This window comes from Pristiophorus japonicus, chromosome 14 (assembly GCF_044704955.1).
Source record: "Pristiophorus japonicus isolate sPriJap1 chromosome 14, sPriJap1.hap1, whole genome shotgun sequence".
NCBI classification, from domain to species: Eukaryota; Metazoa; Chordata; class Chondrichthyes; family Pristiophoridae; genus Pristiophorus; species Pristiophorus japonicus.
In genome coordinates, this window is record NC_091990.1 from 111,557,852 (window position 1) to 111,585,751 (window position 27,900).

Here is a 27,900-nt window from a genome sequence, read left to right on the forward strand (position 1 = left end):
GCAGGCCTGGTGCCATTCTTTGATTAGGTTAATGGCTTTCCAATTAACACCTTTTCTAATTTGGTGAGTTTCAAAGCATGCGCCTTTGTTCCTTGAGCTCTGCCCAGCCAGAAGAGACATGAACTTTCAACATAGCAGCCTTTCCATATAATCTACACTTTTAACATTTATAATAATAGTAATAACTTTTATTTATATAGCGCCTTTAACATAGTAAAATGTCCCAAGGTGCTTATACAGAATCAATTTTATCATTACGAAACACTTTTATTCTTATATACCTGAAAAGGTGGTGGAAGCTGATTCCACAAATAAGTTTAAAAGGGAGTTGGACAGGTGCTGGAGGAGAAGAAATTATAGACGAAAAAGAAATTGGGAATGTGGAATTAATTACGACTGCTATTTCAAAGAGCCACCACATACATGATGGGTCGAATGGCTTCCTTCTGTGCTGTAAGTTTCTATGATTCTATGAATTACCCATCAAGAACAATTTGACAGTTAGAATATGTGCCTGCTCTGCTTAGATAAGAACATAAGAATTAAGAGCAGGAGTCGGCCATTCAGCCCCTCGAGCATGCTCTGCCATTCAATAAGATCATGGTTGATCTTCGACCTCAACTCCACTTTCCTGTTATGGCTTTGGATGCTCTGATACTGACTCCACGAGGCAATGTGTTGCACTTGAACTGTAGTGACCTTAGTCCATTTAATATAACTCTAGAGTGAGGATCACACATGGTGGCCTGCCTTTTATACTAGACCTGGCCCACCTGTACAGGTAACCTACAAGTCTCCCATTGCAGTGCCCTCTGGTGTCACAGCTTAGTGACCATACAGCTGGTGTACAAGTTTCCTATAGTAGTGCCCTCTGGTGGCACATCATATGTAATAGTACAGGCAGTAACATGTCTAGATACATGACATCACTCTCCCCCAAGTCCTTAGTGCAAATCACCTTCATGCATTGACTGTGCTCTGGGCTTAGCTCTATCTGGTTGACCCTTGGAGAGTCGTTTCTGTTATCTATGCATGCCTACAATGTTATGATGTAATGTTATGATGTATTGTAACACTGAATGTACCTTCACCCTGTACACACCTTCACCCTGTACACACCTTACCTGTACACCAGAGGGTGCTGCTGCTGGAGACCTAAGGGTCACCTGCACACTGCAGGTAACCCAGTATAAAAGGGAGCTTACCTCTTAGTGTCCTCACTCTAGGAGCTGTAATAAAGGACTATAGTCGTCACAGTTTAAGTACCATACCCCTGCCTCGTGGAGTCATTAACAAGGTGCCTACATACACTACAACTGGCGAAGAGGTTACGAACTACACGCACAACATGTCGAATCTCAGCAACTTTCAACAATTCACCGATGGGGAAGATTGGGACACTTTCGTGGAAAGATTGGAACATTTCTTCATAGCCAACGACCTGGATGGGGACACAATGGCTACACTACCCAACAAGTGCAGGGCCATCCTGCTTAGTAGTTGTGGGCCCACTATCCATTGCCTCGTCAGGGACTTACTAGCCCCAGCGAAGACAACAACCAAGAGCTATGGGGAACTTGTAACCTTAATACAAGAGCAACTAAAACCCAAAGAACGCATCCTCACAGCCAGGCACCGGTTGTACACTCATCGGCAACCCGAAGGCCAAGAAATTGCGAAGTATGCTGCAGATTTAAGAAGATTGGCTGCACCGTGTGATTTTGGTGACCACCTTAACGAAGCACTAAGGAACATATTTGTTATCGGCATCGGCCACGAGGGCCTCCTCCACAAATTGCTCTCTGCGGACATCACAGTCACCCTGCAGAAGGCAATTAAAGTGAGCCAGGCCTACATGATTTCAGTCGGCGACTCCAGGTGAATATTGACCCACACCCAGGACTCTAAATTGACGAATGCAGTGAACTGAATGGCTACTTCTAAAGGCAGAAATGCTGCCCCGAGTCCCGCAACCCTGAGTCCGCCACATGGGGCAAACCGGCTAGCCCAGTGCTGGCGCTGTGGAGGAAACCACAGGGCCCACCAGTGCTGCCACAAAGACTATACCTGCAAAAGCTGCAAAGAGAAAAAGCACCTTCAGAGAATGTGCAGAAAAAGTTTTACTCACCGCGTCGTTGAAGAGTTGGCTGATCACCTGGGCTCCGAGACAGATGAAGGGGAGCTGCTCAACCCCTGGAAGAAGAATATAGAATTTATACCTGCTCCACCGAAAGTTTCCCGTGGAAGATGGAAGTAAACATCAATGGAGTTCCAGTTTCTATGGAGATCGACACAGGGGCGAGCCAGTCTTTGATGAGCCAGACGACCTTTGAAAAACTTTGGATCAATCCCGCCAAATGACCAAAACTGCTCACCTAGACCAAAGGCAAAATCCCAGTCACTGGCAGCGTGGATGTCCAGGTCTCCCAGGGCGGTGTGATGAACAAACTCCCCTTGTGGATCGTTGTCGCCGATGGTCCAACGCTGCTGGGAAGAAGTTGGATGAAGCAGGTCCAAGTCGGTCGAAGTGATGACGGCCCCCAGGTTCCAGCAATCCACATCCCACGCAGTCACGAACTTGGATCCATCGCTGCACCTAGAAATCCTACTGTCCAGCTCGACTGCACGGCGACGACTGCACAACACCATGGCGAGATCACCAGAACCGAACGTCCAGATTTCACCTTACGGGACGTGGCAGAATTCCAAGGGAAGAAAACCGTCGAAAAAAGTGGATGCCTGACGTCTGTGGCTGAACCTGAGAAGGAAAAGATCACCACAGCCTACCTGGAGGAGAGCGTGAAGATGGCAGCCGCACCACGATGCAAAGAACCTAAAATCAAAATGGCCGCGACCAGACCACGAGGGTCAGCGTTGGAGGAGCGACACGTGGCACCGAGCAGCGAACCGGAATGGAAGGTCCCCTTAAAGCAGACCGGTAATCCAAAGAATTTAAAGGGACAGTTTCAATCTAAAGGTGACAAGGACTTTAAAGTTAAAAATGCAGATATCGAATGCAGGTATGATAATGTAATGTGAAATTGTGATGCCGGAATAATTGATGAGACAAATGAAATGAATGCTTGTGTAAGTAAGGTTAAGAACAAGTTTGTAATGTCTAATGATGATGATAGAAATTTTAAAATGACAAATGTAACCATATATGGAGAGACCAAGATACAAGAAAGTGATGTAAATGCTCTAATTAACAATGTAAAGAGAGTTAACAATGTAGACATGACTATGTATGATCGGAGCCAATGTGTCATGTATACAGGTAGTAGACTGTTAAAGGACACCGGGTTCTACAGGGACAATGCAACGACCAGAGGATTCCCCTCGTAGGAGACCCCCATGTCCAGCAGGCTACCTGAACATGTAGGGACTTTTGGGACAAATGTGATGCCTCAGGAAGGGCTCACACGCACACAGTGGGAGCAGACCCACTGCAGGGACAGCAGTCAAGGGACAGCACAGCCACCACGACTGGCAACCTGCCCAAGATCGGCCCTACACCCCCTGGCCACCAGGGCCAACACCAGGAGCAAGAGGCCAGTACCCTCCAGCTTTCCTGGTGGACCCTGGGATGACCAGACTTTCTTCACAAATGGAGGACAAGGAGCCCTGTGGCCTTGCCCACCACTACACACTTACCCACTCTACAGAGTTTGTACCCTACCCACTGCTACATGGGCTCCCCCACTGAGGGATCCCACAACAGTGACACCCACATGGTCTGCGTGTGAGGGGGGGGCAAATGTCTGAGGCCAGTCTCAAGCACAGGGATCACACCTGGCACCCACACAACCTTCATCACAACCTCCCACAGCCCACGACTGATCACCTCCCCAGGTCATGGCAATAATTATTGTGTTCCTAATACTGATGAGACTGCACACAGGGAGGTTAAAGTAACAGTGATCTCAGTCTTTATTAAGACATTCCAGAGTGAGGAACAGGCCTTAGAGGCCGGCTTATATACAGTGCTCCCAAGTGATGCTGGGATCCCTTGGGACTTCAGGGGATGTTCTTCCTGGTGGCGGAACATGGGAGTGCATGCTTTACAGATACACAACATCACTCCCCACCAAAGTCAAAGTGAAAACTATTTACAAGGTGAGGCAGTCGGGAACTTTTATTTACCTGATGGACCGCCTCAGTACAAATGTCTGTTCTGGTGTGTTGGCTGTGCCCTCGCTGGGCTAGCGTGTTGTTGGCCATGCAGGGCTGCTGGGTGAGCCTGGCCTTGCTGGGCTGTTGGGCATGATGGATTCGATTTCCTGGTCCTGGGTGGTGTCGTTGATCTTTTGAGTGTGTGTTGGGGGCTCGAAAAAGATGGTGTCTGCTGTGGGTTGTTCAGGGCAGTCTGTGAACTGCAGCCTCGTTTGGTCCAGGTGCTTTCTGCAAATTTGTCCATTGTCCAGTTTGACTACAAACACCCTACTCCCTTCTTTAGCTATCACCATGCCTGCGATCCACTTGGGACCATGTCCATAGTTTAGCACATACACAGGGTCATTCAGATCAATTTCCCGTGACACAGTGGCGCGACCATCGTTTACATTTTGTTGCTGCCGCCTGCTCTCCAACTGATCATGCAGTTTGGGGTGAACCAGCGAGAGTCTGGTTTTAAGTGTCCTTTTCATGAGTAGCTCAGCCGGGGGCACCCCTGTGTGCGAGTGGGGTCTCGTGCGGTAGCTGAGCAGTACTCCAGGACAGGCGGGTTTGAAGTGAGCCTTCTGTGACTCGTTTAAGGCTCTGTTTGATTGTTTGTACTGCCCGCTCTGCCTGTCTATTGGAGGCTGGTTTAAACGGGGCCGAGGTGACATGCTTGATCCCATTGCGGGTCATGAATTCTTTAAATTAGGCACTGGTGAAACATGGCCTGTTGTCACTGACCAGTATGTAAGGCAGGCCATGGGTGACAAACATGGCCCTCAGGATTTCAATGGTGGCGGTGGCGGTGCTTCCCGACATTATTTTACATTCAATCCATTTTGAAAAAGCATCCACCACCACCAGGAACATTTTACCGAGAAACGGGCCCGCATAGTCGACATGGATTCTCGACCATGGCCGAGGGTCTGGAGGGTCAGGACCACAAATTTAGTGGTGCATCTCTGGGTGCATTGCTCAACTGAGCACATACGCTGCATTGCCGTACACAGAACTCTAAGTCAGAGTCGATACCGGGCCACCACACGTGGGATCTGGCTATCGCTTTCATCATTACTATACCCGGGTGTGTGCTGTGGAGATCCGAGATGAACGTCTCCCTGCCCTTTTTGGGTAGCACTACACGGTTACCCCACAACAGGCAGTCTGCCTGAATGGACAGCTTGTCCTTTCGCTGTTGGAGCGGCTTGATTAGCTCTTGCATTTCAAGGGGTATGCTGGCCCAGCTCCCATGCAGTACACAATTTTTTACTAGGGACAGCAGAGGATCTTGGCTGGCCCAAGTCCTAATCTGGCGGGCCGTGACAGGTGATTTATCATTTTCAAACGCTTCCATGACCATCAACAAATCTGCGGGCTGCGCCACCATCAACAAGTTTGCAGGCTGCGCCATTTCCACCCCCGTGGTGGGCAATGGTAGCCGACTGAGAGCATCCGCACAGTTCTCAGTGCCTGGCCTGTGGCGGATGGTATAGTTATACGCTGATAGCGCAAGTGCCCACCTTTGTATGCGGGCTGAGGCATTAGTATTTATCCCCTTGTTTTCAGCGTACAGGGATATGAGGGGCTTGTGATCGGTTTACAGCTCAAATTTGAGGCCAACAGGTACTGATGCATTTTCTTTACCCCGAACATACACGCGAATGCCTCTTTCTCAATCATGCTGTTGGCCCTCTCGGCCTTAGACAAGCTCCTGGAAGCATAGGCGACAGGTTGCAACTTCCCCGCAACATTAGTTTGTTGTAATACAGACCTGACACCGTACGATGAAGCATCACATGCTAGCACAAGTCTTTTACACGGGTTATACAATACAAGCAGCTTGTTGGAGCATAAAATGTTTCTGGCTTTCTCAAAAGCAATTACTTGTTTTTTTTCCCCATACCCAGTTCTCACCTTTACACGATAACGCATGTAGGAGCTCTGAGAGGGTGCTTAACCACGGTAGGAAGTTACGAAAATAGTTGAGGAGTCCCAGGAACTACCGCAGCTCCATGACGTTCTGTGACCTGGACGCGTTCCTGATAGCCTCTGTCTTGGCGTCTGTGGGCCGAATGCCATCCGCCGCGAACTTTCTTTCCAACGCGAGGGCATCATCTCCCCAGTGGAATTCAGCAAGTGGGCCAGCCCGATTGTTCCAGCACTCAAAAGTGATGGCACGGTCAGGATTTGCGGCGATTATAAAGTAACTATTAATCGTTTCTCGCTACAGGACCAATACCCGCTACCTAAGGCAGACGACCTATTTGCGACGCTGGCAGGGGGCAAGATGTTCACCAAGCTTGAACTGACTTCGGCCTATATGACTCAGGAGCTGGAGGAGCCTTCGAAGGGCCTCACCTGCATCAACATGCACAAGGGACTGTTCATCTACAGCAGATGCCTGTTTGGAATTCGGTCGGCTGCAGCGATCTTCCAGAGAAACATGGAGAGCCTATTCAAGTCAGTATCACGCATGGTGGTTTTTCAGGATGACATATTGGTCATGGGTCGGGACACCATCGAGCACTGACAAAACCTGGAGGAGGTCCGCCTGTGACTGGATCGCATAGGGCTGCGGCTGAAGAGGTCGAAATGCGTCTTCATGGCAACAGAAGTGGAGTTTTTGGAGCCTGTCCAGCTCGATTTCCACTCTCTCCCTCATCATGTGAGGTACTGCTCGTGCCTTGTGGTGAATGGGTCATGCCTCTGGGACCAAGTGGATCTGCACCTTTGCCCCGGAAAAGTTTCCAATGCCTGGCTCAAAAAGGGAAGGAAATTTGTTAAGAACCTGGGTACATGAGGCCTCATCGACATGTGATAGCTCTCGGATGTCATCTCAATTCCAGTGGATTTTGCCCTGCCAGCTCCTTCCAAGCAGTGTGGGGCCATCACCCAGGACAATCTAGAGTGGCAGTTCGTGCACCATGCCCTCGTAGGTGACCTTGACCATGGCACTGCCCAGGACAGTGATGAGCTCTTTGATGTACATTCTCAGTTTCATGTGGATGGGGCTCAGGGCTGGTCTGAGTGCCTTGTTGCACCACAGTCTCTCAAACATCTTTTACTCATGATGGATTGGCTGGCGCCAGTGTCCAGTTCCATGGCCACGGGTAAGCCATTCAATTTTACATTTAGCATTATAGGTGGATATTTCGTCGAAAATGTGTGCACACCATGTACTTCAGCATCTGCCTCCTCTCTCTGAGGCTCGAAATTGCTTTGATCCACCATGGACCAATCTTCCTCTGCCATGCGGTGGTTAGCAGATTTTGCAGAGCTCGCAGCTCGTCTGCAAGCTTGTTGAAGGTGCCCCATTGTTCCACAGCTCTTGCAAACATATCCTTTGAAGTGGCATGAATAGGCTGAATGAAAGCCTCCACAATGCCAACAAGGTGTGAATTGCCTTGTTTCATTCTTTGTTGCGGACTCTGAGTCATCTGGGTCACCTGAAGCCTGCTGGCAGTTGCAGACTTGAGGTTTCTGCCCTGTACATTTCTGCTCATAAACACAGTTCCAGTTAATTTATGAACATTGCTTGCACTTGTGTGCTGAGAGATTTGTTTGGTGTTATCACTGGTGGACATAAACGCCTATGCTATCGCAATGGCCTTACTGAGTGTCGGTGTCTCTACAGTCAAAAGTTTTCATAAGATGGTCTCGTGGCCAATGTCAGTACAAAAAAGTCTCTGAGCATTTGCTCCAGGTAGCCATCAAACTCACATTGTCCTGCAAGTCGCCTTAGCTCGGCGACGTAGTTCGCCACTTCCTGACCTTCCGATCGCTAGCACGTGTAGAACCGATACCTCGCCATCAGTACGCTCTCCTTCGGGTTAAGATGCTCCCGAACCAGTGTACACAGCTCCTCATATGACTTATCTGTGGGTTTCACTGGAGCCAGAAGATTCTTCATGAGGCTTTAGGTTGGTGCCCCGCAGACCGTGAGGAGGACCGCTCTCCTTTTTGCAGCACTTCCTTCTCCGTCCAGCTCGCTGGCTACAAAGTACTGGTCTAGCTGTTCGATATAGGCTTCCCAGTCCTCACCCTCTGAGAACTTCTCCAGGATACCCACAGTTTGCTGCATCTTTGCGTTGGATTCGTGTACTCGTCGCCAGTTGTTGTGTTCCTAACACAGATGAGACTGCACACAGGGAGGTTAAAGTAACAGTGACCTCAATCTTTATTAAGACACTACAGAGTGAGGAACAGGCCTTAGGGGCCGGCTTCTATAGTGCTCCCAAGAGATGCTGGGATCCATTGGGACTTCAGGGGATGCGCTCCCTGATGGCGGAACATGGGACTGCATGCTTTACAGATACACAACAATAATGACTTGAAAAATGCTTAGGGGGGAATGTTGTTATGTATGCGTGTCTACAATGTTATGATGTACTGTAACACTGAATGTACCTTCATCCTGCACATAACTTCACCCCGTACACACCTTACCTGTACACCAGAGGGTGCTGCTGCTGAAGACCTAAGGGTCACCTTCACACTGCAGGTAACCCAGTATAAAAGGGAGCTCATCTCTTAGTGTCCTCACTCTAGGAGCTGTAATAAAGGACTACAGTCTTCACAGTTTAAGTACCATACCCCTACCTCGTGGAGTCATTAACAAGGTGCCTACATACACTATAGTTTCCATCTTGGGTGAGTAGATGGTGTTTCGTTGGCAGTAGAGGTGCTGGTGGTTTCTGTTTGTGAGTCCATGACCACTCCATTCTCTCCCCCGCCACATATCGATTATGCCGGTGGCTAGTTACATTCATATACATTCAAGTCCAGAAAAAAAATGTTGCATTTACATCGTTACATTTGTGGTACAGTTGTGAGGCAAGTATATTTGACTGGTGGGGTACATTCTTGATACATACTTGGAATCAGTGCTGGTGTCAGCACTGGTGTGTGAGGGCAAACTAGTTCCAAAACTGCTGGATGGTGTCCAGGCAGTCTAATGGCGGCGCGGTGCCCAGTGCTGGCAGTGGGAACCCGGTTGGCTCGAGTTGCCTGCTCTCTAAGCTTTTGCCCTTGCTCCTAGCGTTGGGCAAGTTCACAGGTGCCTGTGACCACCCTCTCCTTTCCTTGCGCCCTGGGTCGTTGCTGCTCCCTGAGGGGCAGTCATCTGGTCATGCACAGGGAACTGCTGATTCACTGGCCTGGGCGTTATTTGTGTTGGGATCCTGGCTGGTCCGGTCCCATTTGGGTGGACCGTTGCGGGTGACCCTTTGTTCCTGGGTGTAGCCTTAGTGGCGATAGGGTCTGGGGTAGCTGCACCTTAGCGCGGTTTACTCTTTCAGGCTCGTGGCGGTTGGTGCCATCGGGTGCCTGAGAGCCAATCAGGAGCAGAGTATTGATATCGGTGCCATTGCCCTCCTGAGATCGCTTGCTCTGCAGCTTGTCTATATTGGCTGCTGGTGTCCACACTCCGTGGTGCATCACTCTGGTCCCAGGGACGCAGGCTACAGCGTTGGGTAGCCCACTGGATCTATGTGCTCCCGAAGGGTGTTTGCCCGCTACATAATTGGAATACAGTTGAAATCCTACATCGCACAGTGTTTCATTATTCATTGTAGATAAACTGTAGTTCCGATCAAAATTGCACGACTTTTCTTTGCTTATTACGTGTATAAAACTCTGATCATCAATTACAAGCTTTACTTTTAACTCACAGTTGCTATTACATTGATTGAGAATGTGGAACTGTCCCTTTAAGTGTGGTGGGTTGCTGGCCTCCTTTAAGAGGGCCTTGCTATCTTTACCCCAATCCTTTTCTTCACTTGGTATCATGTGTTGCTCCATCAGCGCTGCCCCTCGTGGTTTAGGCGCCATCTTTCCTCCATCCACGATGTCGACTGTGGTGATCCTCTTCTTTCCGGGTTCTGACACCGAAACTGGGAAGTCGTCTTTGGATCCGATTTTGTTCCTCCGGAGTCCTGCCACTGGAGCCTGGAAGGTGCATTTGGGTTGTCTCAGCTGGATCATTTCCACGCAGTCATGCTGAGCGGTCTGTGCCTCAGGTGCTGTGCTGGTCTGCCCTCTGGTGCCAGATCCAATCTCAGGTGGGGGCTTGCTTTGCCTCTGAACGGGGGGCAACGTCGATTGTTGGAGGGGTGAAATCTTCCCAGCTCCAATGAATCTTTTCATCCACCTTCTTCTGAGTAGCGTTGGTCCATCGCCTGCAACAATCCACGGTGGTAACTTGTGCACCGCGCCATCATGGAGAATCTTTATATTCGCACTACCAATGGCTGGGATAAGTTCATTGGTGTAGGTGAGCAGCTTTGCTTGAACTGGGACCAACTTAGGTCGTTCAGTTTGATTGTCCTATAGCCTCTCAAAGGCTTCTTGATTCATTGCTGACTGGCTTGCCCCCATGTCCACTCCATGAAGACTGGAGCGCCGTTTATCTCGACTTCCATCCTCAACAGGGAACATTCTGTGGTGCAGGTAAACATTCCGTACACCTCATCGTGGGGCTGAGCTGCCTCTCTGACTATCGCTTTGTAATCCGCGCTGGATTCATGGCCATCTGCAGACTCTTCATCAACACAGTGAGTCATATTTTTTTACACATTTGCTGGAGGTGGCCCTTTGTGCTGCAGCCTTTACACATATAGGGCCCAAGTTTCCACATGATTCGCGCCTGATTTTTAGGAGCAACTGGTGGAGAACGGACTATTTTAGAAATCGCAATTCTCCACATTTTTTTTTCTGCAGTTCTAGTCAGGTAGAACAGTTCTAGTTTAGAACAGAATTTTTTCTTCAAAAGGGGGCGTGTCCGGCCACTGACGTCTGATTTGAAAGTTTCCACAGTGAAAATGTACTCCAAACTAAAGTAGAATGGAGCCAGTGAAGATTTTTGTAGAACTGAAAAAACCTGTTCTACACATTAAAAAATCAGGCGCAGGTTACAAATTAGGCGTCCAGAACGAGGTGGGGTGGGGGGAAGGGAACTCATTAAATTCGACAATAAATCCTTATTTATACTTCTACAAATATTATACAAATAAATCCAACCTGAATAAACATTTATAAGCCAGGAAAAGATTAAATAAACCATCTTCCTACCTGTGTGAAAGTGCTTCAGCCAGGGAGAATTCTGCAGCCGTTCGTGCCGCTGAGCGGGAGAGAGAGAGAGAGAGAGAGAGGGAGGGAGAGAGAGAGAGGGGGGGGCGGTGAGGAGAGAGAGCGGGGGGGGGTGAGGAGAGAGAGCGGGGGGGGGCTCGGGGAACAGGAGCGCGGGTCGGGTCAGTCGCTGGGGGGGGAGCGGGTCTCGGGTCGGGGCGGGGGGGGGAGCGGGTGTTGGGTCTCGGGTCAGGGCGGGGAGCGGGTGTCGGGTCGGGGCGGGGGGGGAGCGGGTTTCGGGTCGGGTTTGGTCGGCGGGGGAGTGGGGGGAGCGGGTCTCGGGTCGGGGCGGGGAGGGGGAGCGGGTGTCTGGTCGGCGGGGGGGGGGGCGCGGGTGTCGGGTCGGGTCGGCGGGGGGGGGGGAGCGAGTGTCGGGTCTGGTCGGGGGGGGAGCAGGAGCTGGCCGTGGGAGGAGCCTCATTGACGCAGCCCCAGTGAGGCCATTCAGCCAGGGCTAGGGGCTGCGTGCTTCGGGCCCCTCCCACACAGTTCGGCGCCTGGAGCTACTGCACTTGCGTGCCGACTGTAGCGCGCATGTGCAGAGCCGGGACCTGGCCCTGCCCCCCATACAGCTCGTGCTGGCTGCGCCGAGTGCCAGAAGACCTGTAAGTAGGTGGAGAATACCGAGGATTTTTTTAGGCACGAAAAACGGGCGCCCAGCTCGGAGGGGCGCCCGTTTTTTTTCTTGTGGAAACTTGGGCCCATAGTCTTTAAAACGGCATTGGTGATCCCTGTGATTCCCTCCGCAACACCAGCATAGTGCTACTCCATTAGCCCCCCTCGGCGGACTATGAGTTAAGGGACTCTGGGGCCTGTTCTCTCTCCCCTGGGGAGAGTCACGTTCTACAGTCCAGCCTCTAAAAGGCGTCATTCCGTGTACAGTACTTGCCGGATTTGAGTCCTGAGAATGAGTCATCCGCCTAGAACCGCAGGTCGAAGTCATGAATCCTTGGAACATGATGATGGCCTTCTGCAGTGTGACTGTGGTATCCGCAGATAGTAGCCTGTGAAGAAGACCCTCATGGACGATTCCGATTACAAACATATCCCACAGCGCTTCGGTGAGGTGCTCGCCGAAATCATACGGTGCCGCCAACCTCCTGAGGTCTGCAGCATACTTCGCAATTTCCTGGCCTTCGAGCCATCGGTGTGTATACTCTTTGAGCTTGAGTTGTTCTTGGATCAGCATTACCAGCTCCTCGTACGTCTTGGTCATTATCTTCGCTGGTGCCAGCAAGTCCCTGACGAGGCCATAGACGGTGGGCCCACAACTGGTTAGCAGGATAGCCCTGCGCTTATCAGCCAGTATGGCTGGATTGTCGCCTGCCAGGTCGTTTGCTGTGAAGAAATGTTCTAGCCTCTCCACAAAGGCGTCCCAATCATCACCATCGGCAAACTGCTGCAACATACCAAGGTTAGCCATTTTCGCGTGAAAGTCCGTAGTCTCGTCGCCAATTGTTATGTCTTTAGATGCTCTGATAATGACTCCGTGAGGCAATGTGTTGCACTTGAACTGTAGTGACCTTAGTTCATTTAATATAACTCTATATTGACCTGGCCCACCTGTACAGGTAACCTACACGTCTCCCACTGCAGTGCCCTCTGGTGGCACACCTTAGTGACCATACAGCTGGTGTACAAGTTTCCCATAGCAGTGCCCTCTGGTGACACATCATATGTAATAGTACGGCAGTAACATGTCTAGATATATGCCAGTCCCCATATTGATTCCCTTAATATTCCAAAACCTTTCGATCTCTGTCTTGAATATACTCAAAGACTGAGCCTCCGCAGCCTCTCTGAGTTAGTGAATTCCAAAGATTCACCACCTTCTGAGTAAAGAAATTCCTCCTCATCTCAGTCCTAAATGACCGAGCCCTTATTCTGAGACTGTGATCCCTGGTTCTAGACTCTCCAGCCAGGGGAAACATCCTCCCTGCATCTACCCTGTCAAGCTCTGTGAGAATTTTGTATGTTTCAATGAGATCATCTCTCATTCTTTTAAACTCTAGAGACTATAGGCCGAGTCTTCTCAATCTCTCCTCATAGGACAACCTCCTATCCCAGGAATCAGTCTGGTGAACCTTCGTTACACTCCCTCTATGGCAGGTATATCCTTCCTTAGGTAAGGAGACCAAAACTGTACACAATACTCCAGGTGCGGTCTCACCATATATAATTGCAGTAAGCGTTTTTACTCTGATACTCAAATCCTCTTGTAATAAAGGTCAACATACCATTTTGCTTTCCTAATTGCTTGCTGTATCGGCATGTTAACTTTCATTGATTCATGTACAAGGACACCCAGGTCCCTCTGAACACCAACATTTCTCAATCTCTCACCATTTAAAATATACTGTTTTTCTATTTTTCCTACCAAAGTGGATAACTTCACATTTCTCCACATTATATTCCATTTGCCATGTTCTTGCACACTCACTTAGCCTGTCTATATTCCCTCGAAGTGACTTTGCATACTCCTCACAACTTACATTCCCACCTAGCTTTATAACATTTCCACCGAGCTTTGAAGACTATTCAGCTGATAGATCAGCCTTAAACAGATTTGATTTGTCAAGATAAATATTTCAACATTTTCAGGAGGGGGCGGTGTGACATTGTTGAAAAGTCTGTATTCCAAACTTGGCATTAAACATTCAGTGAAGAGTTTGGTAGTGTTAGGCACCAGCTTTAAAGAATGTGATGAAACACAGCCCTTCTCTCCCTCCCCCAGCCACAAGATATAACATGGCATAAATCTTGAGTGGAATATTCAAGTGGCAGGCCCTTTATACATATGCTAATTTATTAAAGGGATTTCTTGTGGGAAGACTGATTTCACAGGCAATAATCATTAAAGGGATATGAATACTGCCTGAAGCTAATTTCCGTTCATGTACTATAGATCCTGAACCAACAACTGATGTCCAACAACCATTAAGATCACCTGAACTGGTGTAATATATCAACCTCCTAACAACTACTTTAAATCTATGCTCCCTGATTGTTGACTCTTCTGCTAAGGGAAATTGGTCCGTTCTATCCACTCTATCTTCAGAATTTTATACACCTCAATAAGGTTTCCCCTCAGCTTCCTCTATTCCAAAGAAAGCAACCCCAGCCTATGCCATCTTTCCACATAGCTACAATTCTCCCATCCGGGCAACATCCTGGTAAAGCTGGGGAACAAAATTCATGGTCCCGACAAGGGCCATTACCGCTGGAATCAATGGCCGCCACAACCGATATTTAGCGCAGGGGTTTTTGGGGTGGTGTCCACTTCCGACTCGCTCCGCCGGCTTCCGCGGCAGTATAGAGCTTGCGGCCGTGATGACGCAATCAGAGTGCGCACCGCTGCCGCTCCGCCCTGGCACCCATATTCAGTGTAAAAAAGCCCGCCTGTTTTCTGACAGTGCCCCCGCCAGCTTTTTGAGTCGGTGCTCTTTACTGGGCTGCTCAGGACCGCCAGCGGAGGAGAAAGGTCTGTTCGGATCGTTTTTTTTTTAACGACAATTTGCTGCATTCTTTGTAGGGATTTGCAAAAACGGCAGCGGACTTCTGAGAAGTTTTGGAGAGTTGGAAAAAGTTTTTCACTCTCAGTGATTAGTCGTGGCCTATGGGCCTCATTCTCTGCTCCACAGAGGCCTCCTGGTGAGGTTCCAACCCGCAGACAGAATGGGTTCAGTGTTGGCAGCGGAACATCTTGTGCAATTTGAGAGAGGCAGGGAGGCACGCAGGAGAAGGCGTCGTCGTCAGCAACGGGTTCAGAGGCATAGTGCAAGGGAGGCAGCAGCCATGGCTGCCCAACATGGAGAAGGGCCTGCAGTTGGCCGCAGATGACGTGAGGAGGAGGGTCAGATATGCTGAACCTCCGCACCATATACTGGGCCAGGAGCCTTGCCAGGAGCAGCCTGCAGAGGCTCCGGACCATCAGCAGAAAGAGGGAGAAGGTACTCAGCCAGATGGCATGGTAGGAGCCCAGAACAGACCTATGTGCAAGGGTCTACTGATGTCAGTTCCCTTTCCTGGAACTCAACAACGAGCAATGTGTGCGAAGGTTGCGATTTAGGAAGGACATCCTGAGGGAGCTGTGCAATGTCCTGTGGCCAGATCTGGAACCTCACACAAGGCTGAGGACAGCTCTCAGCGTTGAGACAAATATGACCATAGCTCTCAACTTCTACGCTATTGGTTCTAACCAGTCTGCAACTGCAGACATTTCTAATATATCACAATTCTCCACCCATCGCTCCATCCGGCAGATCACCAATGCACTGTATAAGAGAAGAGTCCAATATAGCTCCTTCCCAATAATCAGGGAGAAGCAGATGGAGCGGCTGGCCAGATTTGTCCAGATTGCAGGTTTCCCGAGGGTGCAGGGGGCCATCGACTGCACATGCATGGGATTGAGGGTGCCACTGAACCATCCAGAGATATTCATTAACAGAAAGGGATTCCACTCCCCCAATGTGAAGCTGGTGTGTGACCACCAGCGTAGGATTCTGGCCATTGATGTCAGGTATCCAGGCAGCAGCTACAATTCCTTCATCCTGCTCCAGAGCAGTGTGCCCGCTGTCTTCACCGGGCCAAACCAGGATTGTGGATGGCTGCTTGGGGACAAGGGATATCCTCTGTGCACTTGGCTGCTGACTCCCCTTTGGAACGCCAGGACTGCGGCCGAGCATGCCTAAACAACGCTCATTCTGGCATCACTGAGCACTGCATTGGCATACTGAAACAAAGGTTCCGTTGCCTGGACCGCTCTGGTGTCGCATTGCAGTACTCGCCTCAACAGGTCTCCATCTTCGTAGTGGTCTGCTACATGCTATATAACCTGGCTGTCATGAGGGGCCAGCCACTGGAGGTCGATCCAGCAATCCCACCGCAGGAGGAGGCACAGCAGCAGGAGGAGGGGCAGGAGGAGGAGGGTCAGGAGGAGGAGGAGGAAGACTAGAATGCGCGTCACCAGCCATCCAGGAGGCATCATCGTCATCCCAACCCTGCAAGGAAGGTGCAGACCCAGCTGATTGCTGCGAGATTGAAATAATCTCATCCCCACATGAGACTTCAGCTTCTATTTCCCAATGCCATCCCAATGACTGCCTTCATATATAATTGCCAACCATCATATTATACACCTGCCGAGATATAGGTGCCAAAAATAAAGATTTAATGCATTATCAAAATCATTGCAAACAACTAACACAACAAAAAATAGTGCAAAAAACTTTCACAAAAACATTATTTCTCACCCTTGTGCATCTCCTTATAACCCCTCTCACGCGTGCCTATCCTATTACTTCGCCTCAGTGTCTCCACTGTGACAGCCTCATGGGTCTGGGAAGGCTGCTATGCTCCCTGTGTGGAAGCTGTAGATGTCCTTGTCGGACGCCCTCGAGCAGCTTTGGGCCTGGAAGGGCCGGCTGGAGACTGGAAAACACCCACCTGGGAGGGTTCAGTCTGGCTTGGCTTGGGCGAGGCCATGCATGGAGGCACTGGCGGAGTGACAGGTCTGGGGTCAGGAATGCTGCAAGCCGGAGGGAGCGCATCATCAGGAGAGACACTGAGGTGCAGTCGTAGGATAGGCAGGCTTAAGAGAGGTTATAAGGAAATGCATAAGGGTGGCTAATAATATTTTTGTGTTACTTTTTTTGTTAATTGTTTTTTTGTTAATTGTTTGCAATCAGCCGGGTCGGCACCTCCCTTGCAGGGTCGCGATGGCAACGACGCCTCCTGATCCGAGGAGCCTGAGTCACTCACCAGGGGCGGCACAGTACCACCACCAGCAATCTGAGGGAGCTCAGGTCGGAGCTGTGGTGCCACACCAGAAGATCTCCTGTGGCCCGTGGTGGACCCAGCCGCGAAAGCAACACTGAGGTGTCGGGTGGCATCGAGCTGAGATTGCGTGAGAGCAACCAGAGTCTCAAAGCCACCAGATATGACAGCACTTAGATGCTCCGTCGACTCTTGCAGAGCCTCGCCATCCTCTCCAAAGCTGCACCGATACGCTCGTTCCCTCAAGCCTGTGCTGCAATGGCAGCTGTCACATCACCTACAGGTTGCTGCATCACAGCAGGATCCGCTCGGTCTCTCTGGGAGTCTACCATCGCCTGCACACTGGCAATCCTGGGCTCCATGGTGTGCGCAGAGCTGTCGACAATGCGGGAGGCGGACTCCTCCATGCTCCTCACCACTTCCGACAGCCTCCCTGGCACCCTTGCCAGTGTCTCCACCCTTCTGTCGTAAGCCCCAACACCGATGAGCTCGTCTGAGTCCTCCTCAGCAGAATTCCGGTGCAGACTCACCGCCCCCCCCACCCCCCAGAGAGATGGCACCTGAGGTTGCCCAGCCCCGTCACCATGCTGCATCCCTCTAGGCCCCAATACAACAGGCAGTGTTGTACTGGGGCCTGTATTATCTGCACGAGATCGGACCGCGTACTCCCAGTGCCTGAGCTGGCGTGTGTGGGTGGAAACAGTGACATGGTGCTCCAGCAGTGTCCTCCTCTTCCTCTTCCTCATCACTGAGGTCCCCAAAAGATGGAATGTGCTCCAGGGTGTCAGCAAGGCTGGAGCCCTCAATGCTGTCAGGATGTAGATCTCTATCATTGTCCTCAAGGGTCCCCTGCCGGCCTCGCGACGGTGTTTTAGGAGGATTCTCTCCCTCAGCCTCTCATTTGCAAGCATCAATGGGAGAAGCGCAGCCGTGAAGGGGAGGTGGGGGATTGACACATGGAGGCTGCACCTTCCACACTTTGCACCATGACCGCTGGCCACCATTTTTTTCACAAAATCGGTGAAAATTGATCCAATGTCCGCCGCAACCATAGCGGCGGTAATGGTGGCAAAAAGACGGTAAGTGTGCTCGGTTTCTGGCAGGTCTGAATTTCGGCCCCATCATCTGTACCCTCTCTAATGCAATCACATCATTCCTGTAATGTGGAGAGCAGAATAGCCCTTACTCTTTCTTTAGTTATCCTCTTGCTCTTAATGTATTTATAAAACATTTTGGGTTTCCCTTGATTCTCCTTGCCAAAATTTTTTCATGCTCTGCAGAGGGAGAGAGAGAGCAACACAAACTGGAGAGGGAGAGAGAGAAACAAACTGTGCAGGGAGTGAGGGAGAGAAACACAACCTGGGGAGGGATGAAAAGCGAAACATAAACGAGAGGAGGGAGATTCCGTGTCAGCCTGCGATGTGTGCTCAGTGTATCACGTGTTTATTCTAGGAGTCAGGCAGCTTTAGTGCTTCTCCCCGGGGACTGAGCCACCGCCCCCGCCCCCCTGTCCCTGAACCTCCTCTCCTACACAACGGTCTCCTCTCCCCGGCAATGTCGGGCCGACGGAAGAGTCGGCTGACAAATAAAAAATGTTGGCCCAGGGCGCTAAAGACCTTCCCGTTAAGGGGCGTCCCAGTGACAGATGTCCGCCCATGCTAGCTTTGCGACCCGCGGGGCAATTTTCCCCGCGGGGTGCCAAGGGGTCAGAGCGCACAATTGCATGCCGGCCCGGGGCGCTAATCGTGGGGCATGGCGTTGCCGGAATAGTGCCCCCCAAACCTCCGGGGTGATTTCGGCCCTTAAAAATTTTAAATTGTAGATTGAGCATTGTGTCATTGTCAGGGAGGATTCGCCATAATGAAAAGACAGATTTAACAGTATAATACAGAGCTGCAATGGGCTGCTGGAGTTTGATAAATCAATGTATTCGTCGATTCACTGTTATAAATTCAATCTCTTTCTCTCCCGTTATTAGATTCCACCATCCAATGTGTGCAGTAATTTTAGTGCATCGTACATCTAATTTCCAAGTTGCAGTCCCTGGGAACATAGGTTCCAGGAATCACGTCCATCAGCCAACTTTTGCTGGATCTGCTCTGACAGAAAGTATTCACATGAAAGATGTCAAATGTGTCAGTACCAAAAATTGTCGCTTTATTTGTGACCAAGTCTGTCAAATAATTCACAGCTGAAAGCGCTACAATTAGAAGAACTCTTTCTTTACAGTAATTTGACATTCTGTGTTCCTCAAGTTTTTACTTGAAGCTTGACGTCTAAGTGATTGATTGAACGAACAAGAGAGGAAAAACTCAGTGAACCCAGCAGTGCTGTATTGATGGATTTCAGGGTCCAGTTTCTCTTTCTTTCCAAAATTGTTTCAGATCTGCAAGAAAGTGCAATGATTGGAATGTGATGGATATGCACTCGACGTAAGACTTTACACACACCCCAATATACACACATATTATATATATATATATATACACATACATATATAGATATATATACACACGCACACATATATATAGATATATACAAACACAAAAATATATACACACATATATACACACACATATGCACACACACAGACATATATATGTATACACATACATATATATATATATCTATGTAAAATATACATGTATATATACATACAAACACATATACACATATATACACACGCATGTACATGTACACATATATATACACACACACATATACACATATATATATATATATATATATACACACACATATATAAGCATACACTAATATATAATATGTACACACTCACACATATCATCATCATAGGCAGTCCCTCTAAAAATTGAGGAAGACTTGCTTCCACTCTAAAAGTGAGTTCTCAGGTGACTGTACAGTCCAATGCGGGAATTACAGTCTCTGTCACAGGTGGGACAGACTGTCCTTGAAGGAAAGGGTGGATGGTGAGTTTGGTTTGCCGCACGCTCCTTCCACTGTCTGCGCTTGACTTCTGCATGCTCTCGGCGACGAGACTCAAGGTGCTCAGCGCCCTCCCAGATGCTCTTCCTCCATTTTGGACGGTCTTGGGCCAGGGATATCCAGGTGCCAGTAGGGATGCTGCATTTTATCAAGGAGGTTTTGAGGGTGTCCTTGAAACGTTTCCTCTGCCCACCTGTGGCTTGCTTGCATTGTAGGAGTTCTGAGTAGAGCGCTTACTTTCGGAGTCTTGTGTCGGGCATGCAGAAGATGTAGCCCACCCAATGGAGCTGATCGAGTGTGGTCAGTGCTTCGATGCTGGGGATGTTGGCCTGAGCCAGAACACTGACGTCGGTGCATCTCCCAGGGGATTTGCAGGATCTTGCGGAGGTATCGCTGGTGGTACTTCTCCAGCGCTATGAGGTGCCTGCTGTGCATAGTCCACGTCTCTGAGCCATACAGGAGGGCGGCTATCACTACTGCCCTGTAGACCATAAGCTTGGTGCCAGATTTGAGGTCCTGATCTTCAAACACTCTCCTCCTCAGGTGAACGAAGGCTGCACTGGCACAATGGAAGCCGTGTTGGACCTCATCATCAATGTCTGTCCTTGCTGATAGTAGGCTCCCGAGGTATGGAAAATGGTCCACGTTATCCAAGGCTGTGCTGTGGATTTTGATGACTGGGAGGGCGGGGCAGTGCTTTCTGGCTGGGTCAGGTTGGTGGAGGACCTTTGTCTTATGGATGTTTAGTGTAAGGCCCATACTTCCGTACGCCTCACTGAAGGTGTTGATGATGGCTTGGAGTTCGGCCTCTGAATGTGCGCAGACACAAACGCCATCTGTAGTGGACTGTACTTCGACGACAGAGGATGGGACGACCTTGGATCTAGCCTGGAGGCGACGAAGGTTGGGTCCCATTGGTTCTATAGTTTAGTTCCACTCCAGCAGAGAGCTTGGTGAGAGTGAGATGGAGCATTGCAGCGAGGAAGATCGAGAAGAGCTTTGGCGCGATGACGCAGTACTGCTTGACCCTGGTCTGGATGTGGATTGGGTCTGTGGTGGATCCATTGGTCAGGATCGCGGCTTGCATGTCGTCGTGGAGCAGCTGGATGATGGTGACAAACCGAAAAGGAGGAGGATAGTCCATAGTCCCTCACGGTTGATCATGTCAAAGGCCTTTGTGAGTTCAAAGAAGGCCATATACAAGGGTTAGTGCTGTTCCCTGAATTTCTCTTGTAGTTGTTGCGCGGTGAAGATCATGCCCGTTGTACCGCTTAGTGGACGAACTCTGCATTGTGACTCTGGGAGGAGCTCTTCAGCCACAGGGAGAAGACGGTTGAGGAGAATTCTTGCGATGACTTTCCCAGTGGCCGACAGCAGGGAGATTCCAATGTAGTTGCCGCAGTCGGAATTGTCCCCTTTTTTGAAGATATATAAATACACACACACACATATATAAAAAGAAAAAGAGTTGCATTTATATAGCACTTTTCATGAGCACCGTATGTCTCAAAGCATTTTGCAATCAACTTTACAAGTACTTTTGGAGTGTAGTCACTGTAATGTGGGAAACACGGTGGCCAACGTGCGCATAGCAAGCTCCCACAGTGTGATAATGGCCAGATAATCTGTTATAGCGGAGTCTCTGTCAAGCACGTAGTGTGCACAATGGCTGTGGCCACTTTGACCTCTTTGACCTCTCCACGAAGTGAACCGCTGACCATCCCAATGTCTGCCCTCAGCCAGGCCTCGGTTTTCTCACCACCTCACCGAAGGGCGCTGCTCAACGCCGAGCTTACGGCTCGCATCTCGACTCTGGATCAGTTCCTATGGACTGGAGGGTAGCTAATGTAACACCACTTTTTAAAAAAGGAGGGAGAGAGAAAACGGGGATTTATAGACTGGTTAGCCTGACATCAGTAGTGGGGAAAATGTTGGTATCAATTATTAAAGATGAAATAGCAGCGCATTTGGAAAGCAGTGACAGAAGCGGTCCAAGTCAGCATGGATTTGCTTGACAAATCTTCTAGAATTTTTTGAGGATGTAACAAGTAGAGTGGACAAGGGAGAACTAGTAGATGTGGTGTATTTGGACTTTCAAAAGACATTTGACAAGGTCCCACACAAGAGATTGGTGTGAAAAATTAAAACACATAGTATTGGGGGTAATGTACGGACGTGGATAGAGAACTGGTTGGCAGACAGGAAGCAGAGAGTCGGGATAAACAGGTCCTTTTCAGAAGTGCCTAGTGGAGTGCCGCAGGGCTCAGTGCTGAGACCCCAGCTTTTTACAATATACATCAATGATTTAGATGAAGGAATTGAGTGTAATATCTCCAAATTTGCAGATGACACCAAGCTGAGTGGCGGTGTGAGCTGTGAGGAGGATGCTAAGAGGCTGCAGGGTGACTTGGACAGGTTAGGTGAGTGGGGAAATGCATGGCAGATGCAGTATAATGTGGATAAATGTGAGGTTATCCACTTTGGGGGCAAAAACAGAAAGGCAGAATATTATCTGAATGTTGACAGATTAGGAGAAGGGGAGGTGCAGCGAGACCTGAGTGTCATGGTACATCAGTCATTGAAAGTTGGCATGCAGGCAGTGAAGAAGGCAAATGGCATGTTGGCCTTCATAGCTAGGGCATTTGAGTATAGGAGCAGGGAGGTCTTACTGCAGTTTTACAGGGTCTTAGTGAGGCATCACCTGGAATATTGTGTTCAGTTTTGGTCTCCTAATCTGAGAAAGGACGTTCTTGCAATTGAGTTGGTCTTACCGCAGGTAAAGGGTACACAGCCAGATAGGGAATGGAAGACCAACAGGAAGAGCAGTGCAAGGAAGGTAGTGCAGGGATCCCCTGCGGTCATCCCCCTGCAAAACAGATACACCGCTTTGGATAGTGTTTAGGGGAATGACTCATCAGGGGAGAGCAGCAGCAGCCAGGTATATGGCACTGTGGCTGGCTCTGCTGCACAGGAGGGCAGAAAAAAGAGTGGGAGAGCAATAGTGATAGGGGATTCGATTGTAAGGGGAATCGATATGCGTTTCTGCGGCCGCAACCGAGACTCCAGGATGGTATGTTGCCTCCCTGGTGCAAGGGTCAAGGATGTCTCGGAGCGGGTGCAGGACATTCTGAAAAGGGAAGGTGAACAGCCAGTTGTCGTGGTACATATAGGTACCAACGATATAGGTAAAAAACGGGATGAGGTCCGACGAGACGAATTTAGGGAGCTAGGAGTTAAATTAAAATGTAGGATCTCAAAAGTAGTAATCTCAGGATTGCTACCAGTGCCACGTGCTAGTCAGAGTAGGAATCGCAGGATAGCTCAGATGAATACGTGGCTTGAGCAGTGGTGCAGAGGGGAGGGATTCAAATTCCTGGGACATTGGAACCAGTTCTGGGGGAGGTGGGACCAGTACAAACCGGACGGTCTCCACCTGGGCAGGACCGGAACCAATGTCTGAGGGGGAGTGTTTGCTCGTGCTGTTTGGGAGGAGTTAAACTAATATGGCAGGGGGATGGGAACCTATGCAGGAAAACAGAGGGAAATAAAATAGAGACAGAAGCAAAAGATAGAAAGGAGAATAGTAAAAGTGGAGGGTAGAGAAACCCAAGGCAAAAAACAAAAAGAGCCACTTTACAGCAGAATTCTAAAGGGTCAAAGTGTGTTAAAAAGACAAGCCTGAAGGCTCTGTGCCTCAATGCGAGGAGTATTCGGAATAAGGTGGACGAATTAACTGCGCAGATAGCAGTTAACGGGTATGATGTGATTGGCATCATGGTGACATGGCTCCAGGATGACCAAGGCTAGGAAGTCAACATCCAGGGGTATTCAGCATTTAGGAAGGATAGACAGAAAGGAAAAGGAGGCGGGGTGGCGTTGCTGGTTAAAGAGGAAATTAATGCAATAATAAGGAGAGACATTAGCCTGGATGATGTGGAATCGGTATGGGTGGAGCTGTGGAATACCAAAGGGCAGAAAACGCTAGTGGGAGTTGTGTACAGACCACCAAACAGTAGTAGTGAGGTTGGGGACAGCATCAAACAAGAAATAAGGGGTGTGAGCAATAAAGGTACAGCAGTAATCATGGGCGAATTTAATCTACATATTGATTGGGCTAACCTAACTGGTTGCAATGCGGTGGAGTAGGATTTCCTGGAGTGTATTAGGGATGGATTTCTAGACCAATATGTCGAGGAACCAACCAGAGAGCTGGCCATCCTAGACTGGGTGATGTATAATGAGAAGGGACTAATTAGCAATCTTGTTGATCGAGGCCTCTTGGGGAAGAGTGACCATAATATGGTAGAATTCTTTATTAAGATGGAGAGTGACAAAGTTAATTCAGAAACTAGGGCCCTGAACTTAAGGAAAAGTAACTTTGATGGTATGAGGCGCGAATTGGTGAGATTAGACTGGCAAATGATACTTAAAGGGTTGATGGTGGATCGGCAATGGCAAACCTTTAAAGATCACATGGACGAACTTCAACAATTGTACATCCCTGTCTGGAGTAAAAATAAAACGGGGAAGGTGGCTCAACCGTGGCTAACAAGGGAAATTAAGGATCGTGTTAAATCCAAGGAAGAGGCATACAAATTAGCCAGAAAAAGTAGCAAGCCGGAGGACTGGGAGAAATTTAGAATACAGCAGAGGAGGACAAAGGGTTTAATTAAGAGGGGGAAAATAGAGTACGAGAGGAAGCTTGCCGGAAACATAAAAAATGACTGCAAAAGCTTCTATAGATATGCCAAGAGAAAAAGATTAATGAAGACAAACGTTGATCCCTTGCAGTCGGATTCGGTTGAATTTATAATGGGGAACAAAGAAATGGCAGACCAACTGAACAAGTATTTTGGTTCTGTCTTCACAAAGGAAGACACAAATAACCTTCCCGATGTACTAGGGGTCCGAAGGTCTAGTGAGAAGGAGGAACTGAAGGATATCCTTATTAGGCGGGAAATTGTGTTAGGGAAATTGATGGGATTGAAGGCCGATAAATCCCCAGGGCCTGATAGTCTACATCCCAGAGTACTTCAGGAAGTGGCCCTAGAAATAGTGGATGCATTGGTGATAATTTTCCAACAGTCTATCGACTCTGGATCAGTTCCTATGGACTGGACGGTTGCTAATGTAACACCACTTTTTAAAAAAGGAGCGCGAGAGAAAACGGGTAATTATAGAACAGTTAGCCTGATATCAGTAGTGGGGAAAATGTTGGAATCAATCATTAAGGATGAAATAGCAGCACATTTGGAAAGCAGTGATAGAATTGGTCCAAGTCAGCATGGATTTATGAAGGGGAAATCATGCTTGACAATTCTTCTGGAATTTTTTGAGGATGTAACTAGTAGAGTGGACAGGGGAGAACCAGTAGATGTGGTGTATTTGGACTTTCAAAAGGCATTTGACAAGGTCCCACACAAGAGATTGTTGTGCAAAATCAAAGCACATGGTATTGGGGGTAATGTACTGACATGGATAGAGAACTGGTTGGCAGACAGGAAGAGAGAGTTGGGATTAACGGGTCCTTTTCAGAATGGCAGACAGTGACTAGTGGAGCACTGCAGGGCTCAGTGCTGGAACCCCAGCTCTTTACAATATATATTAATGATTTGGATGATGGAATTGAGTGTAATATCTCCAAGTTTGCAGATGACACGAAAGTGGGTGACGATGTGAGCTGTGAGGAGGACGCTAAGTGGCTGCAGGGTGATTTGGACTGGTTAGGCGAGTGGGCAAATACATGGCAGATGCAGTATAATGTGGATAAATGTGATGTTATCCACTTTGGGGGCAAAAAAACGAAGGCAGAATATTATCTGAATGGTGGCAGATTAGGAAAAGGGGAGGTGCAGCGAGACCTAGGTGTCATGATTCATCAGTCATTGAAGGTTGGCATGCAGGTGCAGCAGGCAGTGAAGAAGGCAAATGGCATGTTGGCCTTCATAGCAAGGGTATTTGAGTATAGGAGCAGGGAAGTCTTACTGCAGTTGTACAAGGCCTTGGTGAGGCCCCACCTGGAATATTGTGTTCAGTTTTGGTCTCCTAATCTGAGGAAGGACGTTCTTGCTGTTGAGGGAGTGCAGCGAAGGTTCACCAGACTGATTCCTGCGATGGCAGGACTGACATATGAGTAGAGACTGGATCGACTGGGCCTGTATTCACTGGAGTTTAGAAGGATGAGAGGCGATCTCATAGAAACATATAAAATTCTGATGGGACTGGAAAGGTTAGATGCTGGAAGAATGTTCCCGATGTTGGGGAAGTCTAGAACCAAGGGACACAGTCTAAGGATAAGGGGTAAGCCATTTAGGACTGAGATGAGGAGGAACTTCTTCACTCAGAAAGTTGTTAACCTGTGGAATTCCCTACTGCAGAGAGTTGTTGATGCCAGTTCATTGGATATATTCAAGAGGGAGTTAAATAGAAACATAGAAACATAGAAACATAGAAAATAGGTGCAGGAGTAGGCCATTCGGCCCTTCTAGCCTGCACCGCCATTCAATGAGTTCATGGCTGAACATGAAACTTCAGTACCCCATTCCTGCTTTCTCGCCATACCCCTTGAACCCCCTAGTAGTAAGGACTTCATCTAACTCCTTTTTGAATATATTTAGTGAATTGGCCTCAACAACTTTCTGTGGTAGAGAATTCCACAGGTTCACCACTCTCTGGGTGAAGAAGTTTCTCCTCATCTCGGTCCTAAATGGCTTATCCCTTATCCTTAGACTGTGACCCCTGGTTCTGGACTTCCCCAACATTGGGAACATTCTTCCTGAATCTAACCTGTCTAAACCCATCAGAATTTTAAACGTTTCTATGAGGTTCCCTCTCATTCTTCTGAACTCCAGTGAATACAAGCCCAGTTGATTCAGTCTTTCTTGATAGGTCAGTCCTGCCATCCCGGGAATCAGTCTGGTGAACCTTCGCTGCACTCCCTCAATAGCAAGAATGTCCTTCCTCAGGTTAGGAGACCAAAACTGTACACAATACTCCAGGTGTGGCCTCACCAAGGCCCTGTACAACTGTAGCAACACCTCCCTGCCCCTGTACTCAAATCCCCTCGCTATGAAGGCCAACATGCCATTTGCTTTCTTAACCGCCTGCTGTACCTGCATGCCAACCTTCAATGACTGATGTACCATGACACCCAGGTCTCGTTGCACCTTCCCTTTTTCTAATCTGTCACCATTCAGATAATAGTCTTCTCTCTGTTTTTACCACCAAAGTGGATAACCTCACATTTATCCACATTATACTTCATCTGCCATGCATTTGCCCACTCACCTAACCTATCCAAGTCTCTCTGCAGCCTCATAGCATCCTCCTCGCAGCTCACACTGCCACCCAACTTAGTGTCATCCGCAAATTTGGAGATACTACATTTAATCCCCTCGTCTAAATCATTAATGTACAGTATAAACAGCTGGGGCCTCAGCACAGAACCTTGCGGTACCCCACTGGTCACTGCCTGCCATTCTGAAAAGTCCCCATTTACTCCTACTCTTTGCTTCCTGTCTGACAACCATTTCTCAATCCATGTCAGCACACTACCCCCAGTCCCATGTGCTTTAACTTTGCACATTAATCTCTTGTGTGGGACCTTGTCGAAAGCCTTCTGAAAGTCCAAATATAACACATCAACTGGTTCTCCCTTGTCCACTCTACTGGAAACATCCTCAAAAAATTCCAGAAGATTTGTCAAGCATGATTTCCCTTTCACAAATCCATGCTGACTAAGACCTATCATGTCACCTCTTTCCAAATGCGCTGCTATGACATCCTTAATTGATTCCATCATTTTACCCACTACCATGTCAGGCTGACCGGTCTATAATTCCCTGTTTTCTCTCTCCCTCCTTTTTTAAAAAGTGGGGT